Source organism: Melanotaenia boesemani, chromosome 5 (genome assembly GCF_017639745.1).
Source record: "Melanotaenia boesemani isolate fMelBoe1 chromosome 5, fMelBoe1.pri, whole genome shotgun sequence".
Taxonomy (NCBI): Eukaryota; Metazoa; Chordata; class Actinopteri; order Atheriniformes; family Melanotaeniidae; genus Melanotaenia; species Melanotaenia boesemani.
Genome location: NC_055686.1, coordinates 26374650 through 26393769, shown reverse-complemented (window position 1 = coordinate 26393769; position 19120 = coordinate 26374650). Strand labels below are relative to the sequence as shown.

The following is a 19120-nucleotide window of genomic DNA, read 5'->3' as shown; positions in this document are numbered from 1 at the left end:
GCGTATTAAATTAGATTTAAAGCTATTGAATGTTCATAAAGCTTATAAGATGAAATGAGTCTGCAGGGGAACTAAGAAATCAGACAGAAGCCTCAGCTAGAGGAGGTAATCAGGATTTTATCTGATGGACTGGAGTCAGACTGTTCAAGTTAAACTGATGAGTTTTCTTCAGTTTCCTTCAGAGCAGAACAACAAACATTCACATAATTACTATAAAAGTTAAAGCTGGAAAACGTTGTGTTTGTTTTATTTGAACCTCTTTTATTTGTATCCTAACTGGTGGTTTTGGTGACAACAGTTTCTAACAGAGTCACCGTCACCCTGCAGCCCAGCTGGACTCTGATATACAGAGGTGAGACAATCACTGCCAGATGTGAGATCCAGGGAGGAGGAAACACAGAGTGGGAATATGAATGGACACCGACCAACACAAATGCTCCAACGTCCAGAGAATACTGGACCATCAGAGCTACTGAGTCCAGCAGTGGAGGCTACAGATGTAGGGGTAGAAGTCACCATCTCTTAACAGGATGGAGTGATGTCATCACTCTGAGAGTTTCATGTAAGTTGAACCATCTTCAGTTTATCATGAAATGTCTGTTTTTAATGTTTCACTTCACTGGAACAAGATTACAGGAAGAATTTCTCCATCCAACACTGATCCAGTTTCATCCAGGAAGCTCAGTGATGAAGAGTTTTAGTGTGAGAACAGAAAGAGGAAACAGCAGGAAGTGAACTGGAACATTTGAGGAAAATCAGTAGAGAGAAAAAAATGTTTAAATCTTTTCTGTTTACGTCTAAGTTATACATTCAGTATATGGATAATAAATAAGATTTTTTTCCTTAAGACAAATAATTTATCTTGTTTTCCGTTTTCTGTTCTAAACTCACCAGCCAGTAAACCCAGAGCCAGACTGGCAGCAGACAGTTCAATCCTACCAGCAGGGGGCAGTGTAACACTGACCTGCTCTGTGGACCACTCTGCTGACTGGAAGTTTAACTGGTTCAGAGATGGGTCAGTCTATCCTGCAGCTCAGCTCAGAAATAACAATGAACCAGGTGGAGTCATCAGAGTCTCACAGGGAGGTCTGTACCGCTGCAGAGGAGGAAGAGGAGAACCAGTTTTCTACACAGAAGACAGCCGTGACGTCACCATCGAGGAAACTCGTGGGTTTTAATGATTTGCTCTGACACACAACTATGAATACTCTTTAAATGTTTTAACTGTAATTTCAATGTGTAAAAAAGACATAATTCATTACCAACCATAATAAGAAAACATATGTAATTAAAATTACAGCAGCAGCTTTTTTTTCTTTTTTTTTTTTTCAGATTCAAGAAAGAGTACAGTTTTTTTTTTTTTTTCTACTGGCTTTAAATGATTTTATCCTTATCTATAGGTTCCTCTCCATTGTTTATATTTAGGAAGAGTGTTTTTCTGTCAGTTGTCTAAATGTACTATTAGTGGTGACTGATTTTTTATTTTTATTTATTTTCATTTAGTTTTCAAACCACTGTCGTCAAAGAAAAAAAGTATTCAAATCAATAGTAGTAAATTATTACAATTTATATTAGAAATAAAGATCATGTCATATTTCTGTAGATTTTCTGTGTGTGTAAGTTTTCTAACTGCATGTTTTTATGAACAGTTTCCATGAAGCCCACAGTGGTCCTGCAGCCCAGCTGGACTCTGATATACAGAGGTGAGACAATCACTGCCAGATGTGAGATCCAGGAAGGTGGAGGAACTCAGTGGACGTATGAATGGAGAACAACCAGGTTAAATAGACCTCCATCATCCAGAGAACACAGGATCAGCAGAGTTACTGACAGTGGAGACTACAGCTGCCGGGGAAAAAGAGACGAGTTTTATTTAACACAGTGGAGTGATGTCGTCTCAGTAACTGTATCAGGTAAGTTGGACGTCTTTCATCCATTTTAACTCTGTTTTTATCTGATTCATCCAAACAAGAAGGAAACACTTCCAACAACATTATGGTTGTTTTCCTCTTATTTAATATAATCTGGAGTTTGTGTCCTCAAACATTTCTGTTACATTTCTTACATGGTGACAGGTAGAATAATAATAATACATTATTATTAACTTCCAGAAGATGAAGCTAAAGCCACTCTGACAGCAGACGGTTCAATCATACCAGCAGGGGGCAGTGTGACTCTGACCTGTTCTCTGAAGATTCCTGCAGGATTCACTTATAATCTGTACAGAAATAATCACATCAAACAATCTGATAAACCAGGAGGAGTTTTCAAGATCTCAGAGGGAGGCAAATACACCTGCAGAGGATTTAGAAGAGACACAAACTTTATTACATCTTTCAGTAACACAGTCTTTATTCAGCAAACTGGTGAGTTTAGAAATTTCTTTTTAAATACAACAACATGGATTTTCTGAGAAAAGATTTATTGTGGAAACATTTATTATTGTTAATTTATTAAGTATTACAAAGTTACATGGAAACAGGAAAAATACTGAATCTATCTCAGCTGTAATACTTCATTAATAAAAAGATATTTTATTGACTGATGCAGTTAAATCTCTAACACGTAACATGGGTGTGTAGGAGTAATGTACAGAAACAGAAGATACTTCATTTATCTGCTTATTATTATTATATTTAGTTAAATCAAATCCCTGTATATCTGACCTGATACCTAATAGTGTTTCTTTAGGACAGAGTTGGATCTCATGAGCACAATGAAATGTATCTTTAGTTAGTTATTGAAAACTTAACAACAGACAGAAATGATTTCATTTATTTGATGATGAGTTTTATCTTAAAAGTGATTTTCTTTAACGAAGAGACATCCATCTGAATGCTGCACAGTTTCTCTAATTCCACTGAACTAAATATTGAGATGAATTAACCCCTTTATTTGTATTTTAATTAAACAGTTTATCTGAACAAATGTAGACGTTTTAAATACATATAAAAATTTAAATATAAAATTGATAACATTAGTAGAGAAATGTTATTCAGAGTTAAGAGTCAACAAGGTCCAACATGTTTTCATTCAGATAAAATCCCTCTCCAGCAGATAAACCCCGGCCTGTCCTCTCTGTGTCTCCATCATGGCTGAGTCCTGGATCCTTTGGTAGCACTTTATTTAGTGTCAATCAATCAATCAATCAATCAAATTTATTTATAAAGCACTTTTCATGCTGGGGCAACACAAAGTGCTTTACATGAAAAATCAATTTATGCCTATTTAAAACAAAACGAGTCTTTGCACACATCAAAAGAGACTACTTAAAAAAGTCAGTCTTCCATACAGTTGCACGCACAAACATGCATATATACACACAAAGTAGAACCCCCCCCCCCCATTCTACACATGACTCCTTGATTTCTGTCTAGTATAAATTACTAAAAGTGATAAAAATCTGGCTTAATGCTGCTGTGAGGAAACAATACAATATCATGGGGATCCATCCACACCAGGAGCCAGTCCACCCATGTCCTACAGTGGCTGCCATAATGGCAACCACCCCGATCAGGACAGACCGGGGCCCCCCACACCACAGCAATAAGGCTGCAGTGTAAGACCCCAGCCACCCACACAAGGGCAATCACCTCCAGCAAAAACCCCCAGACTGAGCAGGCAGAGCCCCCGGTGTGGAGGATCCCCATGAGGAAAACACTGGAGTTAAAAGCAAAGATTAAATCAACTTAAGAAACAATAAGCTAAGAGTAAATAAGTAAATAAATGAATAAATAAATACAATAAATACAGTTGAGTAAAATGAAATGAAAATAAAATAACAAGATATAAAATTAAAAATAGCTTAAGATCAAATAAAATTTAGTTGAAAGCTAAGCTAAAAAGGTAGATCTTAAGCCTCTTTTTAAAAACTTCAACAGTCTCTGCAGCCCTGAGGCTCTCTGGCAGGCTATTCCATAGACGAGGGCCGTAACAACGGAAAGAGGCCTCGCCATACGTCTTGGTCCTCACCCTTGGAACAACTAATAGACTGCTACCAGAGGACCTCAGGGTCCACGAGGGTTCATAATTTAAAAGCAAGTCGGATAAATAAGAGGGCCCAAAACCATTAAGACATTTATAAACTACTAAAAGAACCTTAAAATCAATCCTGAAACACACGGGGAGCCAATGCAGCGATTTTCAAACTGGTGTAATGTGTTCCCGCCCTCTGGTCCTCGTCAGAACTCGTGCTGCCGAGTTCTGAAGTAGCTGTAGGTTCGAAATGGACTTTTTGGGAAGACCAGAGAGCAGGGCATTACAGTAATCTAATTTACTAGAAATAAAAGCATGCATCAGCACGTCCGTGCTGGCAAGATCTGACCTGATACCTAATAGTGTTTCTTTAGGACACAGTTGGATCTCATGAGCACAATGAAATGTATCTTTAGTTAGTTATTGAAATCTTGACAACAGACAGATGAGTTTGCTCTTAAAAGTGATTCTCTTTAATGAAGAGACATCCATCTGAATGCTGCACAGTTTCTCTAATTCCACTGAACTAAATATTGAGATGAATTAACCCCTTTATTTGTATTTTAATTAAACAGTTTATCTGAACAAATGTAGACGTTTTAAATACATATAAAATTTTAAATATAAAACTGATAACATTTGTAGAGAAATGTTATTCAGAGTTAAGAGTCAACAAGGTCCAACATGTTTTCATTCAGATAAAATCCCTCTCCAGCAGATAAACCCCGGCCTGTCCTCTCTGTGTCTCCATCATGGCTGAGTCCTGGATCCTCAGTAACTCTGAGATGTGAGATTAAACCTCCGTCTGCAGGATGGAGGTTCTACTGGTATAAAGCTGTTCCTGGTCTGTTAAACAACAGGTACAGTTATGATCTGCTGCCTGGTAGCACTGCTGGGACTGAACATGATTCCTACATCATTCATGGACAAACACACACAGCAGGATATGTGTGTAGAGCTGGAAGAGGAGACCCAGAGTATCACACTGATTACAGTGAAGTAAAGTTTCTCTGGTCTGCAGGTCAGTGTGTTTCTGTCCTCTCAGTGAGGATCAGTTATGTTTTCAGATTCAACACTTTATTGTCATTGTAATAATATTGCAGAGCTCACTTTCATTCTAATATTTTTCTCTGAGACTGAAACTATCTTTAAAACCAAAGTGTTTAGATGTACACAGCTTATCATTTAAAACATATTAAAAATGTTCATAAAATCCCAGTTTGATAATCTTGTTGACATGTGAGCTCTGATCTTCAGAACTAAATAAAATATAAACCAAAGGAATATTTGCAATGAGGCATTTTTATATTTTAATGTGTTTTATAGAAATCTCATTACATGTTTGTTTTTCAGATGTTCATCCAGCAGCGTCTCTCACAGTGAATCCTGACAGAGTTCAACACTTCACATCTGACTCTGTTTCACTGAACTGTGGAGGAAACTCTGCTGAGTGGAGAGTGATGAGCTTTACAGAAACACATCATCTGTCACGCTGCTCCTCCTGGGGGAGAATGACTGGATCCTCATGTAACATGAACATGAACTGGTACCACAGTGGAGTTTACTGGTGTGAGTCTGGATCAGGAGAGTTCAGCAACACAGTCAACATCACTGTACAGAGTATGTTATGATGATTTGTTTTCATTTTAAGTATCACTTATCATTAATGTCATTTCCATATAAAAATGGATTTTCAGTGTTTGTCTCGTGATTACATCCTATGATTTTGTGTTTATTATTGCTAGATTAATTCCTTCTGTGTTCAGCAGATTAAATATAAATCCATTCTTTAAATAAACTACTCTCTCTTCCATCACCACAAAGCAGCATCAAACTCTTGACTGTAGGTTTTACTTCATTCACTTCATCTCTTCACAAAACTATAGAACAATAAATATTTCTTCTTCATTCCTGCCTGCTGCTGTCAGGCTTTACAAAACTTCCACCACCACCTGCCCTGGACAGACCACACTCAGAACTAGACTGAACCACTGCCACACCATGTCTAGATCTGTGTAAACATGTATGTGTGTATACATGTATATACAGGACATGTGTATGTTTTTAAATACACATGATCAGATGTCTGTGTTTAATGATAAAGAGTTTATTTACTTCTCTATAAATCAGCTTTTCCTGAATCTCTCTACCAGCTGATCTCTGACTGAACTTAATATCCACTGACTTTTCTTTACAGATGATGATGATGGCGTCATCCTGGTGAGCCCCGTCCATCCTGTGACTGAGGGAGCTTCTGTCAGTCTGAGCTGCAGCCTCTCGCCCGCTAGTTGCTGGGATAGACTCCAGCTTCCCAGTAACCCTAAACTGGAACAAGCCGTGTAGAAAAATACATGAATGATAATCAATATTATTTCTTATACTTCTACTTTTCTTATTTCACATGTGTATAAACACCTATAACACAGTAACGCTGCTCCATGTAACGTCAACATTAGAGATTTTTTCCTTTTTTTCCCTTGTTCTAAGTTTTTCTGTTTTCTTTTTCTGCTACTGTTGTTTTGCACTTCATCATCTACACAGTTGCTCTGTAAATACTGTCTGTAGGAGCTAAACTGTGATATGGAAAGTGTAGATGTTGGCGTAGGTTAGTGTACTTTGGTTATTTTTCTTGTACTGTGGTATTCATTGTGTTACACTATTTTTTGATGTTCGCCTAGTTGTTAAATGTCCTACAGCACCTGAAGTAGGCATTACGTAGTCATTTGCATTAAACAATAATAATAATAATAATGAAGGTTTAGCATTATTGTTGCATGTCTGCTAACATGTATCTGGTTTTAGAGTCCACTCCAGTGTACGCTAACATCATCCATGAGAATAAAGGAAAAGGCAAGAAAAAAAAAACAAAAGTACTTAAACTCTATGCATTTACCAGCATTTCTTATTTTCCCTGAAATTTATTTTGAGTTATTCACAGCATTTAATTCATCAAATAATCTTAAAATTGTTCCTCTTAAATATCCTCCTTATTTGACATGTTGCATGTATTAACTAACAGTCTGCAGGTAACTGGTGAAGGACAATAAAACATTTTATAGATTATTATTCCTTCTATTTAAAAAAATTATATTAAGTCCATTTTAAGTCTTAAAGATGATTTTACAGGCAAATATGTGACTCAGATAATCTCCGTTCACAGGAAAGTGGAGTCCTGCAGCAGGTGATGCAGCAGTTTATTCTGAGGTTGGATTAGGAGCAGCTCTGGATAACAATGCTGCCATGTAGGCTGCATGCTGTGCTGCTTTATTCAGGAAAACGCACTGAAGAAACTGAAGACCTGCAAAACCTGCAGGACACTGGCTCAAGAGGTCCCAGGTTGGGGATGCCTGCTCTGTGGCAATTCAGACACACACACGCACCGTCTCACTGTGCGCAGGCAGGTGACCGACGTGTTTCTCATAACTGTCCCACATTTCTGTACAACAATAAACCAGAGTAGAACAATTAATCATTGACAAAAAGAACTGAAAAGTTCTGCTTGATGAGTATATTTTCCATAAAATGTATTTTGCTCCAATATAGGTCGTAACAACATCTGCATTCAGTACAGGCTATGTTCTTATAATAAACTTATCACGTTATAACGTGATAAGTTTCACGTTATTACAATAAAGTATCACGTTATAACGTGATACGTTTCACGTTATTACAATAAAGTATCACGTTATAACGTGATACGTTTTACGTTTTTACAATAAAGTATCACGTTATAACGTGATACGTTTCACGTTTTTACAATAAAGTATCACGTTATAACGTGATACGTTTCACGTTATTACAATAAAGTATCACGTTATAACGTGATACGTTTTACGTTTTTACAATAAACATATCACGTTATAACGTGATACGTTTCACGTTATTACAATAAAGTATCACGTTATAACATGATACGTTTCACGTTTTTACAATAAAGTATCACGTTATAACGTGATACGTTTTACGTTTTTACAATAAAGTATCACGTTATAACATGATACGTTTCACGTTTTTACAAAAAACATATCATGTTATAACGTGATACGTTTCACGTTTTTACAATAAAGTATCACATTATAACGTGATACGTTTTACGTTTTTACAATAAACATATCACGTTATAACGTGATACGTTTCACGTTATTACAATAAAGTATCACGTTATAACGTGATACGTTTCACGTTTTTACAATAAAGTATCACGTTATAACGTGATACGTTTTACGTTTTTACAATAAAGTATCACGTTATAACGTGATACGTTTCACGTTTTTACAATAAAGTATCACGTTATAACGTGATACGTTTCACGTTTTTACAATAAAGTATCACGTTATAACGTGATACGTTTTACGTTTTTACAATAAACATATCACGTTATAACGTGATACGTTTCACGTTATTACAATAAAGTATCACGTTATAACGTGATACGTTTTACGTTTTTACAATAAACATATCACGTTATAACGTGATACGTTTCACGTTATTACAATAAAGTATCACGTTATAAAAAAAATTTAATAATAAAAAACCAAAAATGAATGATTTGTCTTTTATTTAAAAGATTAAGATACATGATGAGTTCAGATCACTGAGGATTTTAAAGTGTTGCAGCTTTAATAACTTTATTTTATTTATGATATTCTAAAATTATATTGTAAAATTAGCTGAGGACACGCCGTCGTTAGCCTTCTTGATGGTGGTGGCAGGTTGTGGATGATTTTGTGAGCTGGTGTGAAAACTCCTTCCTCCATATAAATGTGTCCAAAACCAAAGATATGGTTATTGATTTTAGAAAATCTCCGTCAAACCCCCCGTCTACTTTTATTAAAGCAGCTGCCATCGAGGAGGTAGACAGTTATAAATATTTGGGTTCTTGACAATAAATTATGTTTTGAGTCTCACATTGACATCACCTCAAAATGTTTTATAAGAGGTTATTCTTTATAAGAAAGATTAGGTCTTTTAATGTTTGCACTAAAATGTTGTCTCTCTTTTATAAAAGTGTAATTGAATGGGTTTTATCTTTTTCTATCATTGCTTGGTTCGGGAGCCTTAGTTTGGCAAATAAAAACCGTTTGGGTCGTTTAGTGAAAGCTGCTGGCAAAGTTTCTGGATCCCAGCAGGAGGGCCTTTTGGCCATTTTTAACAAAAACATGGTGAGGAAAGCTCGTTCTATATTAAACTGCCCGAACCACCCTCTCCAGAATGAGTTTATTTTATTACCTTCGGGCCTCTTTTGGGAGGACAAAGAGACCTAAAGTGTCGTTTGTCCCTCCTGCTGTTCATCTACTTAACAGTAATGGCCTAAAGTGACAGAGTTCTTCTATTTGTTTTTAGCTGTGATTGTATTTAACTTATTTTATGTTCATTCATTGTTTTGAAGTGTGTGAATCTCTTTGTTGACATATGCCATTGGTTCTGATTTTGTTTTTTGATGTTTTGATGTGATGTCTGTCCTGTGTGTGTGTGTGTGTGTGTGTGTTCTGGCTGCAAAATCAATTTCCCTCTGGGGACAATAAAGGATTTGAATTGAATTTGAATTGAATTGAATTATTTCTAATAATTATTTTACTGTATTTGTTCTATGACAGTCACATGACACATTTCACACTCCCACCTCTGACTTTTTAATCATTTGTTCTAATTAAGTTCAACATGTGAAGTTTCACGTTTTCAGAATGTTGCTTTGTTTTCTTTTTCCTGCAGTTTAACTCTTCTCACCAAAGATCAGACATTTTTACTTTTGTTGTACTTCAGATGATCTCAGTGTAAATGGTTTAGATGCCATATGTTTATTTTAAAACTCAGACTGAAGCATCACCATTTAAAAAGGTTCAACTAGTCAAGTTTCATCAGGTTTTATTGTGTGTGAAGAACACCCTCGATGAGATTATATGATGAGTTAAAAACTTAAATGTGACATGTGGCTTTTGTTTTAGATGTCAGTATGCTGTATGCACAGGTGCACAGGAAAAACAAAAGCAAGTAAAGTCTCCGCCCACCTGCTGCTGCACCTGTTGTAACCTGTACCTGTTGTTCAGCCTTTGTCCAAGACAGATATTCATATTACTGAACAATCACTGCAACATCCAACTCATTTTTATAATGTAGAACTTGTTTTCTCTTCTGTTTTCCACATGCATGTAAGATTTTACCAGAGAAATTAGTGTACAATTAGGATGTTACTTGCAAACTAACTAAACAAACTAACTAATAATCTCATTATTTACAGGAAAATCAGCTCCTGCAGCTGATGAGACGATTTATTCAGATGTTACATCAAGAAAAAAAAATGTGTCCCTCAGTGAGGAAATTTCTTTGTTGCAACAGTACAGGTGCAGTAAGCAGAAGTAGAAGGTGATATATAAAAAAAGAACACACACACACACACACACGCATACTATACACATACTGTGTATAATAACACAGTATTAACAAACTCAAACGTGTATAAAATTATAACAAAGTTCTATAAAACTCCGATAAGTTGACTCATCAGATACTGCTCTCACTCTGCAGCATATTCTTACCATATTAATAAAAAATGTAGCTTTAAACTTTCCCGCTGAGCTTTATAGTTTAGGTAAGTTGATTTTCCAGATTTCTTACTGTGCAGATTTTCTATTTATTGCCAATATTAATTCTCAAAATTGAGTTGTTAACAATACTTTTACTTTTACTTTACATCACCTTTACTGCAGAAAAGGGTGAGATGCATTACGAGTGTTTTTTGCTGAAAATATTATTTGTTCAAATGTACTAGCATGCCACTGCTGAGGTTATGTCAGCCTGTAATTGCTGAAAGTTACATCTTTTGCATTTCTTTAAATATTGAGAAGATGATGAAAATAGCAGAGGAGCCATGCTGTCCCTCTTTTCCTTTCGTTTACATGGATGCAAATCAACACACTGCACTGGTAAGATTACGTCACTTATTTAACAACATACAGTACATTCTAACTCAGTTTGCTTTAAATATAACGTGAGGTTCTTATAGGTTTGCTTAGGTTTGCCATTTCAAAACAGAAATTGAATTTAAGAAGTCATACCATTTTTATATAATGTCACCAACAATTTAAGAATTTACAACATACACAAAGGAATAATTTACTGCAACCTGCATGTCTCCTATAACAATATCAGCAACTTTATCAACAAGTCTAGTAGCAACACTTTCTGTCAAGGTGCTCACACTTTGCTTCATTCTTCTTTTCAGACCTCAGCACATGAACGTGTTTACTCCAGGCATCATTTCAGCACTCCAGGGGGCCAGTTGCTCATAAAATACGTTGCATTTCTTTGCATAGCGATGTGTGGAGGTGGTGGCTTATGTTATTAAAGTTAACATCTGATGTTGTTAAAGGCACCGTTGGAGAAGTGGAGCGAAAGCTGTCACATGAGGAGCTGAAGGTCATTTTTAGAGTCTACCAAGCTTTTGAAAAAATTAGAAAACAGAATGTTGTTATTTGCTTATGCCATTGCTACTTGTATGGATTAAATAAATTTTGACTGTGATATCATGCTTGATGAAACCATCTTTCAGGGGCCACTGCAACATTAAAAAGTGAAGAGTCCACGTATCTCCATATAATATAGCTTCCAACTCAGGAAGTAAAGACGTCATTAGTTTCCCTGCGTTTATATCATCTAACCATAAGTTCACATATCATTCGGGGTTCATATGAAATCCTGTATTGGAAGCAAGTCAGGTATATAACTGTCGGAAAGTCTATTATGTTTCTAGCTATTTTATTGTGAAGCTTGCATGTTACTGGCGTTACTTCCTTTTCCGGTGTGTATCCTTACTGAGACTGACACCGCAAGCTACAACACGGTCACCCGCCGCGTGCGTACATGAATAAGAAGTAAGGTTTAACACATATTATTATGCTAATATTGTCCAGAATGTGTGTAAGCTTTGTATCAGCGAAATGTCTACTTAATTTGTCGTTTATTTAGTTTGTGTTTCTAGCCGCATTGTATGCAATCCATTCCCTACGAAGCTATGTAGTGTAATTTGCTGCCGCGGTTCATGCGTCCTCCACGTGTTGAGAGCCTGCAGTGCAATTGCGGGCTGCACCCACTAGATGGAGCCAGAGACCGCTAAATTGGTCTAACCCCGCCAGCTTGTGTTATTGATCCTTTGACTGGATTATGGTTAATTCATGGTTCAGCTGAGGTATTGGGGCTAAGTTACAATATTACCAGACAGAAAATGTATAGTATTTATTATTTGCTATGCAAGTTTGTACAATTGTATAGCAACATTAATATTATTTGTACTTTGTTTCTTTCACAGACCACACACACACACACGCCTAACACACACGTTTACTGCACTCATCCACCCACAACACAGACATCCTGTTACCCAACTACAATAAAGAAGTTCAAGGAGCTGTCTTCTCTGTGCCCTTCTCTCTGACCGGAGCTCTGTCGAAAGGGAATTATCAACCCAGCAACATACACATCCACTTCAGAGTGTCCCACTCTATCACAATAACACACTTGCAGGTATCAGCAGCTAATCTAAGCTTTGTAATACAGTTAGCCTTGTGTCCATAACGAAGACAACAACACTATTACAATGTTCTCAAAAAGTAACTTGTGTACACATTTTTATTCATGTGACAGGGCTGTACAGTGTGACATGTATATTGTAAGATGAATGACAATCAGTCTGAAATTAAATGAATGAATGTAACAATAGTTACATGAATATAATGTGGGGTATGACAGGTTTATAGAGATTAGCAGGCTTGGGTAATGAGGCATTTTATGAAGCACTGTAGGTGGGTTTGTCAGCTTCACAAAATACAGTGAAATGTGCATATTTTAAACATCAACTTCTTTTTCCCAGAAGAGCACAGATTTATTAAACAAGTATATTTTGACTTACACAAAGTCACAAGAGTAACACACAACCATGTAAATATATATTACATGGAAATGCAAGAACTCAAAATATTTATTTTTAATTTAAACCGACTTTTTAGGAACCCTGCAGGTCTGTCTTGAGTGACAGCTGTAGGCTGGGGGTGATGCATGGTCTTTGTAGGGGCTCTCAAAGGTTTACATGGCTGACAAACATCATACGTTGACCTCTTCATCACTTTCATATTCTTTACTCTTTCCAGTGCCTACAGAGGTGCTGTGTAATTGACACTAAAATACATTAGTTATCAAATTAATTTACATAAGCTGCTCTGGTGCATTGTGGAAGTAATTTTAATGCATATGGCAATTGATCATATTTACTCATAACAATCACAAGTGTAATCATTCTTTTATTCATACGATACATTTATTCATTTATTACCCTCAATTACATTTCATAATGTGTAATTTCCTTATATAGAACATTGAAGTTATTACTCTCCTGTTGTGTTCTTGTGTGAGGTCAGGCTGACCACTTTTCTTCCAGACTCGTGATATGGGGAAAGGTTGAGACTGATGGGCAGCTGCTAGATATGAACAGTTGCTTAGAAAATAGCAGCCTGTTTGGGCGAGACAATAAGAGAGCGGCGCCTCACAATCTCTCCTTTCATCAGTTTAGAGCAGTCATACTCATTGCGCGGCTCGGGAGCCACATGCGGCTCGTCATGCTTTGATTGGTGGCTCGAATGGTAGCTTATAAAAGGCATAACACAGTCAGTACATTTTCTTTAAATGTGCCACATAAATATACAATATTAGAGACAGAATATTAGACTACAAACAGTCATTATATTCTTCCTCCAGCCACAACTAATGTTTCCAAAAGGGGGTAACTGTCAAATCTGGCAACGCAGCATGCTGATGTCATTGTTAATAACAGCGGTGCACTTGACTGCTGTAAGCTACGTGCTGCAAGGTTAACAGCAAAATCTTATCCACAGGACAACTTCATCTGCTGAATGTTTGACAGAGGCAACTTTTGAGATTACATGGACTTTAGCGCGGGCAAAAAAAAAAACATTCTCAGACGCTGAAATAGTAAAAGATTGCTTTTTGGCGTCAGCAGAGATATTGTTTGCAGACGTTGACAACAAGGACACGATTCTTAAACAAATAAAAGAATTACAGTTGTCTGATTTAACAATAATGAGACGGATGGAAGACATTGGAAAAGACATACGTGACCAACTGTTGGCTGATCTATGTTTCAGCATAGCAGTGGATTCCCAAAAGAAATCTCTTTTTGAGAGAAAATGTTGTGCCTACTACCACTTCTTGGCCAAACAAGAGGAGAGGATATTCTGAATGCATTTTTGGTATTTTTTGAGGAAAAAGCCATCAGCTGGTCCAAACTTTCAAGTGTGTGTACTGATGGTGCCCCAAGCATGCGAGGAAAAGAAAAGGGTCTTGTTGGCCTCATGAATAAAAGAGATGATATACCCAATTTTATCAGTTTCCACTGCATCATCCATCAAGAGTCATTGGTATCAAAGCTTAGAAACAATGAATTCCAAAATGTGATGCAAAAGGTTGTGCATGTGGTCAATTATATTGTATCGTATTGTAAACCACAGACAGTTCAGGCAGTTAATTGAAGACTATGACACAGAGTACAGAGATTTAGTGATGCACAGTGAAGTAAGATGGTTGTCCTGTGGAAAGGTGCTGGAGCGATTTCTAAGCCTCCTTCCTGAAATTTGCACTTTCTTGGACAGCAAGGGGAAACACCAGCCAGAGTTGAAAGACCCAGATTGGATCGTGCAGCTGGCCCTCCTTACAGACATCACATGTCACCTGAACACTCTCAACTTGCAGCTCCAAGGGAGAGACAAGCTTCCCAGTGACACGGTGAAGGTAATCAGAGCATCCCAAAACAAAATAACTGCTCTGTGGATACCTGACAGAGAACTCATCCACTTCCCAAAACTCAGAGCAACAACCACTAGTGACCCATCTCTGCAGCAGCACTTCAGCTACACAGGTTTTGTTGAAGTTTTGGAGGAGCTGAAGGGTGAGTTTGAATCCAGATTCAGTGATGTGAGTAAACAAGGAGATTTTCAATTTTATTGAAAACCCCTTCCATGTGGATATCTCCACTCTTACTCCAACCATCATGCAGCTCTGCAGTGAAATAATTGAGATGCAAACAAATGACATTCTCCAAGTTGAGCTCAGAGCAGGTGTTGGCCACTTCTGGAGTTTGATTTCTGAAGCAGACTTTCCCACTCTAAAACCACTTGTACAGAAAGTGATGTCTTTCTTTATGAGCACATACACCTGTGAGGCAACATTTTCCACCATGAACACTATCAAGAGGAAACAGAAACCGGCTGACCCATGCTCATCTTGAATGCCTTACTGTGATTGCAACAACAAACTACAAATACAACATGAAGAAAGTCAAGGACATGCATTCCAGCTTCCGTTCATCCCAGTATTAAGGTAAATATGGTCTTACTTGAAAGTGTATTGGTTGTGTTGTTTCTTCTTTTTGTGGGATGATGAAAAAGTGGCTCTCCTCTTGACTTTGCTCTGCCAATGCGGCTCTTGTGAAAAAAATAGTGAGGATCACTGGTTTAGAGATTGGCCTTCAGCTTGGATCAGGTTGAATAAAACTGATTCCTAAAATGTAGCAAGGCAGAGTCCTCTTGTCGGCTTCTGGGGTCAGCAAGAACTTGCAAGTATTACCTGTATTTTATACTTCTCCTGTAATAAACCTTATATACTTTTACTCATCCCAGACTCATGGTAATTTCTTCTACAACAGCATTAGTAAAGTTAAGTAAAGTAGAATGTGTGTCATTCCACAGATTGTTGGTTTAACAAAGACATTTAATCATACTTAAAGAGAGGTGACAAAAAACTTGGGAGCTGTTTTTGGCTCTGAAGTCCCAAGCTATTTTGGTGTAGGTTACTGAGGAGGCCTGAGAATGTGAAACAGCCAGTATCTCAGTCACACTGAACCCATGATCATGAAGAGAGATGTACAGTTGGTACAGAAAAACACGAAGACCAATTCTCAAACAGTTCTATACAGAGTGCCCTGCTATCCTGAATGGATGGAGTTCTCGGTGGCGATGAAGACTTAATGAGCTAATAACTTTTGCATTATTTGCACTATTTGCACTTAATTCAGCAAAAATACAAGAACGTCCAGAAGTCTGCAGAGCTTCTTAAGGTTGTGTGACAACCTTGTTTGTTTTTAGCTTTTTATGGATTAAATTGAACTTCTATCTACTGGGGGAGGGCTACAACCCCTGCTTTCACATCAAGGCAGAATCTGCTAATTACTGCTCTTCTACCAGGACCTCAGACAGAGCTTACAAGAAAGATTTTATCCATTTGTTGACATTAATAAATTGTGAAATACGTCGTAAAGTTGTATGTTGAGTAACATGGAAGACGGCTGCGTTTTGGTTTGGTTTTGGTTGCGTCAAAGTTACTGGACAAAATTGCTAAAATGTGTTAAATTTGAGAGGGCTGTCTGAGTTTGAATCATAAATTTGTAGAGGGACTTATTTTAAGCAGATCACAAAGTCTGGGAAAAGCTGCATTGGATGTTCACCTTAATGTTAACATGATCATTGATAGGTGTGAATGTGTACGTGTACACGCATTTTTGTGCTGCGAGTGTGCATGAGTATGCGTGCGTCACTTGTGCACAAATATGGCAAGCCAAAAGGGCCATAAATCGCCACTCTATTGGTGTGTTTGTCATAAAACCGCATAAAATACGCCATTTTGTGGTTAAAAAAGCAGCATTAAAAGCGCTGTTTTTGTAAAAAAAAAAAAAAAAAAAAAAAAAAAAAAAAAAGCGCTGTTTTAGCCACATCAAACGCATAACATGCCGATTTTTTTAAAGCTTCCATAAACGCCCAAAAATACGACGTTCTAGGTGGCCACACAGCCGTTTGTGAACGCATGTAAAAACGCATGTAAAAAGTGCCATTTTGTCACACTTTAACATGTGTTAAAAACAGCGATTTGTGCAAGTACAACACACATAAAAATCAGCGTTTCTTTATGTTATAATTATCCCAGCCCCCCGTTTTGACCTGCCACTGAAATTGAACCGTGATCATCTAATCAGTAAAGACTAAGACCAGTTCATCACCGATTTCCTTTGCTGTAGAATTGGATGCATTGTTCCAAGACAAGGCTAATTTATTTGTATAGCATATTTCATTTACAAGACAATTCAAGGTTCTTTACATAAAACATTACAGTAGGGTGCAGAAAGCAATGCAAGTTCATTAAAAAAAAAGATTTTAAGAACTGCAATTAATTAAATAAAAACAAAAAAGATACTAAAATCAAATAGATGAAATATTCATAACATTTGTTTAGTGATCGATCTCCTTGACTACAGTCACTTAATAGAAACGATGGCTTTATTCTGTTCCTTGACTTTTATAAAGCCTTCGATTCCATTGAACACCCCTTTATTTTTCAGTGTCTGGAATATTTCGGCTTTGGAAAAAATTTTTGCACTATTATAAATTCTTTCTATGATAATACAAACAGCTCAGTTTCATTACCTGCAGGTACAACAACAAGATTCGCTATCCAACGTGGGGTCAGACAAGGTTGCCCTGTTTCCCCATTTCTCTTTATAACTGCCACAGAAATGCTCTCTATTTTATTTTAAAAAAAAATCAGATATTGCACCTTTAAATGTTTTGGGGACACCGGTTTTCATAAGTCAGCTCACCGATGACACCACCATATTTATGAAACACCTATCTGTCTCAGTGTCATCAACAAGTTTTTTATATTGGAAACTTTTGTACAATAGAAATGTGACGTTCATGAACGAATCGATTCTTTTGAACAACTCTTTTAAATGAACGATGGGAACCGATTCACAGCTTTGAGCCGTTCATTTGTGAGTCATTCTTTTTATATACAAAATTTTGACATTGCCCTCATGAAATCAAATCAAACTTTATTTATAAAGCACTTTTCATGTCATAGGCAACACAAAGTTCTTTACATGATTAAAAACATAAGAATAAAAACACTCAATGAAATCTTTCACACAGTCACACACACACACGTATACACACACACGCCAAGCCCGACCCCCCCTATTCAAAAAACTTACTAGAATTTGCACAGACTGCTCAGGTTTATCCTTTATCTATATTTTTCCTAGAATTTTTTAATCTTGTATATTAGATTTCATATAGGTACATATTTTGATTGTTTGTCATTCTTATATATTGTAAAATTTTGTAAGATATTGTGAGAACGAGCCAGTCTTTTGAATGGCTCTTTGAAAGAAACGGCTCCTCAAGATCCGGCTCCCTTCAAAGAGCCAGAAATCCCATCTCTATTGTACAATCATAATTTCACCCCACACAACATCCCAATTTGGAACAATAGATACATTAAAATTAGAAATAAATCAATGTATAATTAGGAGTGAATGGATAAAGGTATTTAGTCTACAATTTACTTGGTTGATGATATCTATGTAGATATGCGTTTATGTATGTATTTATATGTATATAATTATGTACATGTATACATATATTTAAGAGCGATATTCTCCACTGTTCCTTTGTTTCTTCTTTCTATGCATCTGCTCCTCAAATGTTCTGCAGAAAGAAGTTGTATGCCATGTTGTTTGGATATAACATTTGTTGAAATATAAATAAATAAATAAAAAAAAAGGTTCTCTTACAGGAACCTGTACTGAAGATGTCTTCTCTTCAACCAGCGAAGCCCTCCCCAACAGCCTCCGATTGTCACTCTTCTACTGCCGAGACAGAGGAACCAGAACTGCAGCCCTGACGCTGACATGACATATACCAGAGACGTCGATATACTCAGAGTCAGTACACTCAGAGTGTACAAAAAATGGCGGCACATTTCTGGGTTACTGTAGACGTTCAATAGTTCCAAACACCAGATCAGACTGCATTCATCGCCAATGCATTTCATTCGTTTTCAGAGGTAAGTCGATGCAATATCAGTCTTATAAGTCACAAAAATGCATGTACATTCTTTCTGAAGTCATGCATTAAAATAATTATGTCTGTTCAATGTGATAAGTTTTTGTTTAAATGTGTTTTGCCTTTTTGTGTTATATTTTCCTTTTACCCCATTGTCTCCCAGCTCTTTTGTTTAGTTCAATTTATTTATTTCAGTGTACTGGTCAAGTGCATTGTTATTCATTGATTCATAGAATTTGATGTTC

At 36.8% G+C, this 19120-nt stretch overlaps 1 protein-coding gene and 1 long non-coding RNA gene across 2 annotated transcripts in view; both read left to right on the top strand.

Annotated features, from left to right (window-relative positions):
- The window catches only part of LOC121640055 (low affinity immunoglobulin gamma Fc region receptor II-like), a 201463-nt gene that overhangs the window by 60895 nt on the left and 121448 nt on the right, over window positions 1-19120 (top strand). The gene's annotated exons all lie outside the window — the stretch shown is intronic.
- Window positions 1902-3104, top strand: LOC121640106. Its single transcript, XR_006010360.1, has 3 exons — window positions 1902-1913; window positions 2112-2366; window positions 3055-3104. It is a non-coding gene; the product is annotated as an uncharacterized LOC121640106 (long non-coding RNA).